Below are 8,582 nucleotides of genomic sequence, written 5' to 3' on the forward strand. Positions count from 1 at the left end.
ACTACATTTAAAATTATTGCAGTGACGAGTTTTAATCATTTCAATATAAAGCAGGAAATAAGTGGTGTGCATTTTTTTAATATATATATATAGATAGATCTATCTATCTATCTAGATAGATAGATAGATATATCTATACATATAGATATATTGTTTTTCTTAAATGTATGTGGTGCTTGTTTTTTCCTGAACATGGTTGGTGGCATATCTATTTTTTATCAACCTATTTTCTCAGATCTGTCAGTACAACTGCAATCACACAGTACAATCTGACATAACTTAAAGGGACTATAGTGACAAAGGCTACACTGTAACAAGTAAAGAGAAAGATAAAAATAGAATATTGTCATATTTTCTGTATATTTCAGCAAAGTTATCTGTAGCTCCTCTTTTCTAATGCATAGGTTCGCAACTTCTCTTGTGCTAGCCTGTCAGAACATCAAGTGATGCTGAGACACATTTGATTAACTAGAATTTTGCAGAATTTTCACTTTGCAAAGCACATGTTAACTGAGCTTAGTTGACTATTCATTGTATCATGTGCTAGCAAATCATTTTTATTTATTTTTCGTACATGATTGGGTACTCAAATGAAACAGGTTCACCTTACTAACAATCATTTGTGAGCAGCCGCTACACCTTTTGTAAATCAACCCCACTGCATGTGTGTGTGGTGAAGGGAATCTACTTACTCTGGGCAAACAGCTAAATCCACAGCTATAAGAAGTGTAATGTTTTACCTTTCAAATCTGTAATCTGCGGAGGCAGTTTTGTACTACCTTGCCAGAAACAGTCAGGCACTTGACCTCCACTACAGATTCAGTATGGCTTGGCCACGGACACTGTTTAAAAAACATTCCAGCTTGCTGATTGGACAATAAAGGAACAGCAGGCTGGCATCGGTGGCCTATTCTGCTACGACTATGCTTTCTTTCTACACATGTGTACTACATCAATCCAAGCAATAGTGCTTATTTTAGCACCCTTACCCACATATACATTTTGCTTTTCTGCTATTCTCTGTACCTAATCAATTATTTTCTTATTTTATTTTTAATGTATGCAAATTATTTTCTTTATAAAATCTTTATTGTAATTTCACTATTTTTCTATAGCGGTAGCCCTAATCCATTTTCTTAATCATATCCACCTTTCTTTTCCTTCATTTTGTCTTCTTTTTTTTTAGTCCTTCTACACCTCTCTTTTAGGGCTGACCACCATTAAATAAACTATAATAGTGCTCGCCTTAGTTTATCTATAGTGGTAGTCCTAATGAGTTTCCTTTTCCATTTCACTTTATTGTATTTCATTTTCTTATAACACTCTCTTTTAGGGATAGCCACCATTAAGTGCAACAGTGATCACCAAGTGTATCCCAACATGTTTTACCACTAACCACGTGGCTTCATCAGGGTAATCAATTATGTGATGTGCTCCCACCGAGTCCTCAAAAGTGAATGCTTTTTGAGCACTCGCTGGGAACACATCACATATTTGGTACCAGTGGCGTAACAACCGGGGGTGCAGCAGGGGTGCGGGCCCCGGGCGAAAAGTGAAGGGGAAAGCACTATTTCTTGGATTGAAGTTAATCTCTCCTACAAATAATTATATGGAGATATTGGGATTGTGTATATATTTGTTGTTACATGTGTAGTACTGCACACTTGACTGGCTCTTTGTGATACCCCCTCCCATTATGCTGTGCAAGGAAATACTTGATGCTAATATCAAGACAAATTCAGGTATACTGATTGCTCTCAAAAATACATGCAATGATTTTTAAAGTGAATACATAACTGTATTATAAACAGTATTTCTTAATGACACAGTATGAAACAGTTTTTTTTCTTCTCAGCTTATCCTCAGACTGAAATAGCTGATAGCAGAAGGCAACAGGGTACACTGGGCTATACAGTTAATGTTAAAGCTTAAGGTCTATCACAGTTAATCACATTGGCCTACCTACTAAGTAGTTCAGTCTTACATTCAGGCATTGCTGTAGTGCATCAGTCCACCTATTTCCCTACTGTCAGTAATCTGGTGATCCTGGAACACTGCTGCTGGTGATGGTGGAAAACCCACTGCAGACTTTTGCTTCTCACATACAGAAACCTGTGTAGTAAAGCCAGGGCTAAGAAGGCCCTCAAAGCCACCAATCAGATTTAAATTTGCCTTAAAAGTGTTTGTGTGATAGGTAATGCAGGAAGCAGAGGAAAAGGAAGTTACATAGCAGTTTCCAGGAAATGCACTTCTAATGCTCTTGTAATGAAAGGTAAACTGAGTAAATTGACTTAAGCAAAGTTGCTATGCTTAATGTATATTATGAATAGCTCACTGAATGCTATTACTTATTTCTGTAATTGCTGTTTAATTGATAAATCATTTATAAAATACTCCTTATGACAGATAAATCCTGTGAGTCTCATGACAGTGAGTAGCATTAGATTTTTTCCCCTCTGAGTGCTATTATACGGTATATTAAGTGCCTTTTGCTCTTTGTGTAAGTTTTTATACTTTTAGAAAGTCCTCTTAACCGGACTTTTTCACATGAATCCAAGCCTAGTGAAAGCCTGATAACTCACTCCCTATAGAAAGAAAATTACAGATGAACTTATCTTGATATTATTAGCACATATACATTAAATATACACAGCCAATATGTGGAAAAGCCAATATAAGGCTAAAATATGATGAATGCGTATTTGGGTCTAGGTGTCAGAATATCATAAACATAAGGGAAAACACTATGAATAGGGATAACATAAGATACCTCCACTATACGTACAGCAGGGTATATATTGAACATAAAATCTATTCACTTAATTAGCATTTGAAGGGATCTTATGTATGCATACACAGATATATAAAAAGGATATGCTTGATCTAGATACCAGTAAAATATATGGAAATGTAACTGTAAATGAAAATTTGTAAAAAGTTTCATTTTACAGCATACCTACCTATACTGGGATCTCCTTGGCCCTCCAAAGCACAGGACACATTAATGACATAGGGGTCAGTTTCACAAGCTGGACTTGTAGCAGAGGATTTCTCTGGAACTGTGCGGTCTTCTGGCGGTGTGGGCAGTGGGAAAGGTCATTATTCACAGTCTTCTATTCCATGTATGCCTGTCCTGGGATGCTTTTAGTTCATGACACATTAAATGGCTCCTTTACCTACCCTTCTCCATAGACACGTCATACCAGATCACCTCTAGCCTGAAGCTTGTCATATTTTAAAGAGTAATAATTGTGTGATAATCATCAAATATCTCAAAGGTTGCTAAAATATTGTGCATGCGGCAGAATTATCTGTTGCAGGCAGTAGTGTCATTAATGAAATGAAAAGAAAAAAAATCAAGTTGTACATGAAGAGAAACAAATCATATGCTTTCTTTTTTTTTTTTTCATCTACTTTTAATGTGTATTAAATAATATTAATGTACAGTATATGTGTCTGAAACTAAAGTATATGTGTCTGAACTAAATTATTTTACTACATGATGGCAAAATAGAACGCTCTGACAAGTGATTTTAAACAAATATTCAAATGAAATTCTAACAGTGTATGTCCAGCTTAAGGACATGAGTGTAAACACCATCCGCCTCTACTGACATGGCCACATGCTGCTAATTTAACATGTTTCAGGCACAAGGAGCAGGAGGCAATGCATCTAGACAGCTGACACACAGAGAGGTCTTCATTTGTGTGATTATGCTTATTCATACTCTAATGTGCAGGCTGGTGACACTGAAGCTACAATATTGATTAGTGGTGTCACCCTTATAGTTTTGCAGTGTGGCAGGGTGGTGTGAATCACAAAAGTGCCCAAGCAGAGTAACAAATATGTCGGCAGATAAAACAATTCACATACACGTTTTTCAGCTGTATCCTCAGCAATTTGGCTAGAACGGCTCTCTAATACAATTATATGGTTGTGAGCTACTTTTAGATTACCTATTGGTTTTCCAGGGGCTTTTGTAACAAAAAAAAATCTTATTACGCATCAACAACCTCTGATTACCTTGACACATGAAATACTATGCTTTCATTTTAACAAAGCAACTGTTAATGCATGTGTTTAGAAGAGATTTATTTTTGAGAAATGCAAACACATCCAGCTGTGCACCTGCTGGTATATTATAGGGAGCAGCACAACATGGCTGACTTAAGAGCCACTAGTTGGGGGCCCCCCAGTATAACAATAAGAGTGGATTCCTTATTCATCCCCTAATTCATCCACAACCACCACCAACGTCCCCTCCCCCCACACTGTAGCCCTGAGTTTGCTGGAAAATTAGGCTACCAGTTCCAGTAGCATTTGGGTTTTTATGTATGTGCTAACGCTGAACGGGCTCCCCTGTTCCATTCTGCCCTATGCATATATGGCCTATATCTCCCAAAATGAATTATGTAAAGTCCCACGGTACATTTTTACCACTCAAAATTTCATTTTTTGGGACCTTGCATGCAAATTTTTGTAACAAATGCTTGCATAGGTACAATCCTTTTCCCCTTTCTACTGTTTCTTGGTAGACAAAAGAAGATCACATGGGGCACTACAGCCCAGCAATGTCACAAGTCCTCCAAACAATAGTCAGGGGGCACCATAAGTCATGCTAGGGGCACAAATCTGATCACAAAGGGCACAGCTGCCAACTGTCAGTGATTTCCAGGGACCAGTCTCAAATTATTTAGATTTATTCCTTGAAGATGTCTTTGTTCAAATAAACCATAGACTCCTCCTTTTTTTCTGCAGGTTAGATTTAAAGTTGGTGAAAGCACAGTATAACATAAATAACTGGCACCTTTAAAAAAAAAGAATAGTTGTTTTCACCATTTTTTAACCTCTCTTGCATCCCATCACTGCTGATCTCCCCATCTACTTTGCAGCTGCTTCCTTTCTACTCACATGTGCTCTAGGAATGACTGCATGGCAGTTCTAAAGGTGGCCATACACCTTACAACCATCGCACGACTTTCGTTGTGTGATGGTTGTAAGGTAATTAAAATCTCGTACGATCTGCCCATCTTGGACAGGCAGACCGTACTTGCGATCATCGCAAGCCCTCCTCACCGCGGGGAGGGCTTTGGATTATTCCAATGCCGAGCGGGCAGTGTGCGCTTGCGCACACCGGCCCGTTCGGCATTTGTCACCGGAATAAGTGTTCCCATTAAAAGAATTCCCCTCTATTACTGTTCTGGTGACACTAAACTCAGGATGTGAATCTTAAAAATGCATTCAAGTACCTTACCTATTAACAAAAATATCTGTGCTGTACAGTAGCCACCGCTCCAAGCTCACGCCCGGGATGGACTATAACTTCAATACAAATTAGTAAACTAAACATGAGATTGTAGTCCATCACAGGAGCGAGCTTGGATCGCTGGCTACTTTACAACACACACAGGGACCATGGGGAACAAAAGTAGCCACCCTCCAGAAGGAAGGACAGTGTCAGCATGAATTCAGAGATGATTTTAGGATCTACAGCCGAGTGATACACAAATAAGATACATTTTTATTAATAGTTAAAGTACTTGAATGCATTTTTAAGATTGACCTCTTTTGTTTAGTGTCAGTTAAAATGTTTCCTCAATTTTAGTCACAAGGCCAATGATCATCAGAACAAAAAGACTGAGGGCATCTCCTTAGCAGAGAAATGAACAGCAAAATAAACCTGACAGGTGTTCGATACTCCCACCTTGGCATTTTGAAGATTTGTTTGCCTAACATATATATTATAAAGTGGTTGTGTGTTGACACGGTGGAGTTTGAAAACAACATTGTGTAGGTTGAATTTCCCCTGAGGATTTTGCCAAGCTGGTGCTGGTGGTAGGCTGTTATGTCACACCATCCTCTATATCAAACAAATGTAAACATTCTAGAGATTAGATTTCTTAGTCATTTTAAAGTGATATTTACTATTACAGCACAGGTTTATGGAAAGTCTAAAAATGTTCATGTGAGGACATTTTCAATGGTGTGCTGAAATTCAGAGGCATAATAAAATGGCAAAAAAAGTCTGACCTGCCAGTTCTGATATGAACTCTCATGTTTGTGGACTTCCAGATATATTTTTAAAAAAGCCCTTTAATCTATAGTGTATAGAAAATATTATATAAAATATAAATTCAGTGTTTTAAATATTACTAGTATTATTACCTAAAATCTGTGATTAAAATGTATCTAAATCCTGCATTAGGAATGCTACGATACTGGTTTCCTCGGTATCGAGTACAAGCACAGATATTTATCTTTCGGTATTCGCTTATATCAAGTACCGATACCAGTACTCCTGCTAGCATGGAGCCGGCGTCCTGGCCTATCAGGAAGCTGGGCCGTGTGTCATTACCCCCCACCCGGCTTCTTGATTGGCAGGGAAGCCTCCTCCATGCTGTTTGTCCAGCTCCATCCTGATTGGCCGGGAAGCCGGCTTCCCAGCCAATCAGCATCGAGCCAGCCAAACAGCATGGAGCCGGCTTCCCTGCCAATCAGTAAGCCAGCTCAATGTTTCCTCTGAACGGAAGTTCCACCGGTATCGGGGGTAAGTATCGGGAGCATGTGGGCGAGTACGAGTACTTGCCCAAATACTTGGTTTCGATACTGATATTAGTATTGGTATTGGTGCCTCCTTTCTGGTGACCATTATCAGTAGGACAGAAAGTGATGAGCAATTAACAAATGTATAGCTGTCACAGGGTAGAGGGTAAATCTTGCACCTGACCCAGGGAGAAATATCTAAAGCTGGTCATACACATGGGCAGCACAGTGGCGTAGTGGTTAGCACTTCTTCCTTGCAGCACTCTGGGTCCCTGGTTTGAATTCCAGACAGGTCACTATCTGCAAAATAGTTTGCATGCTCTCCCTGTACTTGCATGGGTTTCCTCCCACACTCCAAAGACATATTGGTAGGTTAAATGGCTCCTGTCTAACTTGGCCCTATATGTATGCATGTGAGATAGGGACCTTGAATTCTAAGCTCCTTGAGGGCAGGGACTGATGTGAATGTTCACTATGTAAAGCACTGTGTAAATTGTCGGCACTATATAAATGCCTGTAATAAAAAATAGTCAATCTCATCTACTTTTCACCCACTGGGAACCAAACATAAGATACCAAGTAATCACCATAACTTAACCAATCTACCATCCATTAGTTCAATTGACCACCAGCATTTACTTAAATATGAAATCAAAACTGGGCAATAAATTGACAGTTTCAGTACAATTTATTGGAAGATCGAATCCGAAATGGAAAAAGGAAATATGGCAACTGAAATGGGGCAATTCAATCTCATCTTCTTGTAGTTTCGTCTAGTCTAGGACTGGAAATTAGAAGTGCAGATTTTTAATACTAGTATTCCCCTCCTGGCTATGCAGCATTGTAGGAGTATCTAACTGATATCTAACTGATAAAAGAGGATAAAAACCAAATCATTTCAGCAGGCAAAACTATTCACATATGTGTTTTCACTGTGTATTTTGCTGTTTGTCTGGAGCACCACTTGTGTGCAGAAACACAAGACATAAAGGACACAAAAAAAGTTGTCTGAGGACAGATATGTTGTGCTTGCTATAGCTAGCTAAAATGAACAAAAGAAAAATGGTTCTCTTTCTCTGATTGATTTCTGTTTTCAATGCAGCAATGACCACAGATTACACTTCTTTTCAGAGAACTGCTGTTCTGTACGCATATTCTACTCGACACCTATATTTTTTTCTTCAGATTACTGATGGCGGGGAAAACACCTAGATGTGTATAGTTTGGGCCAATTTTCCTTCATATAGATGTTTACTTCCACAGGTAGTTTTTACATTGTACAATGTGTACAGTTGCAGAGCTAGTATCTGCACTTCCAGCTTGCCTTTCTTTCTTTCATCACAACATTCCTAACAATCACATTATAATACATTTTCACTTTGTACGGGGCAAGCATTGGGTGCATAAAGCTCCAGTTTTCAAAACCTGCCATGCCGACCTCCAGATCACTGGAACAGGGAGCGCATGTGAGGTAGCCATTCGGAATAAATGATGTTGCAGCATTAAAACCTGTCTGACACTGCAGGCAAAGTTGTTTTTATTGTCCTACAAAGCGAAGTGAACATTTCGCTGAGAGCTTGTTCATGCCTGGGTTCTGGGGAATGTTTGCTGGCCGTGAAGAACACACTACAAATCTGCCTTTTTATGTATGGGGCCTTATGCAGCCAAGAATGGACACAAGACCAACATCCTAATGTCCTGTACAATAGACGGGCTTATTTATTAAAGCAGTAGACAAATCAAAGTAACATTTGTGATACTATTTGTGATATCTTTTGAGGTGCTCTTAACAAGGGGATATATTTACTGATACTATTTGTGATTACGTATCAGTTTTTTTTTTGATAAGGGGATATATTTATTATAATAATTATTGATCACTTAATTGATAAGTTATTGCAAAACTTAAGTGAGGTGTTGCCCACGGAATCAGTCAGGCTTTTTGTTTCTAATTGGTTGATATGGGACAGCCCACTCTTTCTACTAGATTTCATAAATGGCCCTATTGTTCATTTGAACATGTTTAGCATGACCTCAG

The sequence above is a fragment of the Nanorana parkeri genome, unplaced genomic scaffold (genome assembly GCF_000935625.1).
Source record: "Nanorana parkeri isolate BGI_ZX_2015 unplaced genomic scaffold, ASM93562v1 scaffold909, whole genome shotgun sequence".
Lineage (NCBI taxonomy): Eukaryota > Metazoa > Chordata > Amphibia > Anura > Dicroglossidae > Nanorana > Nanorana parkeri.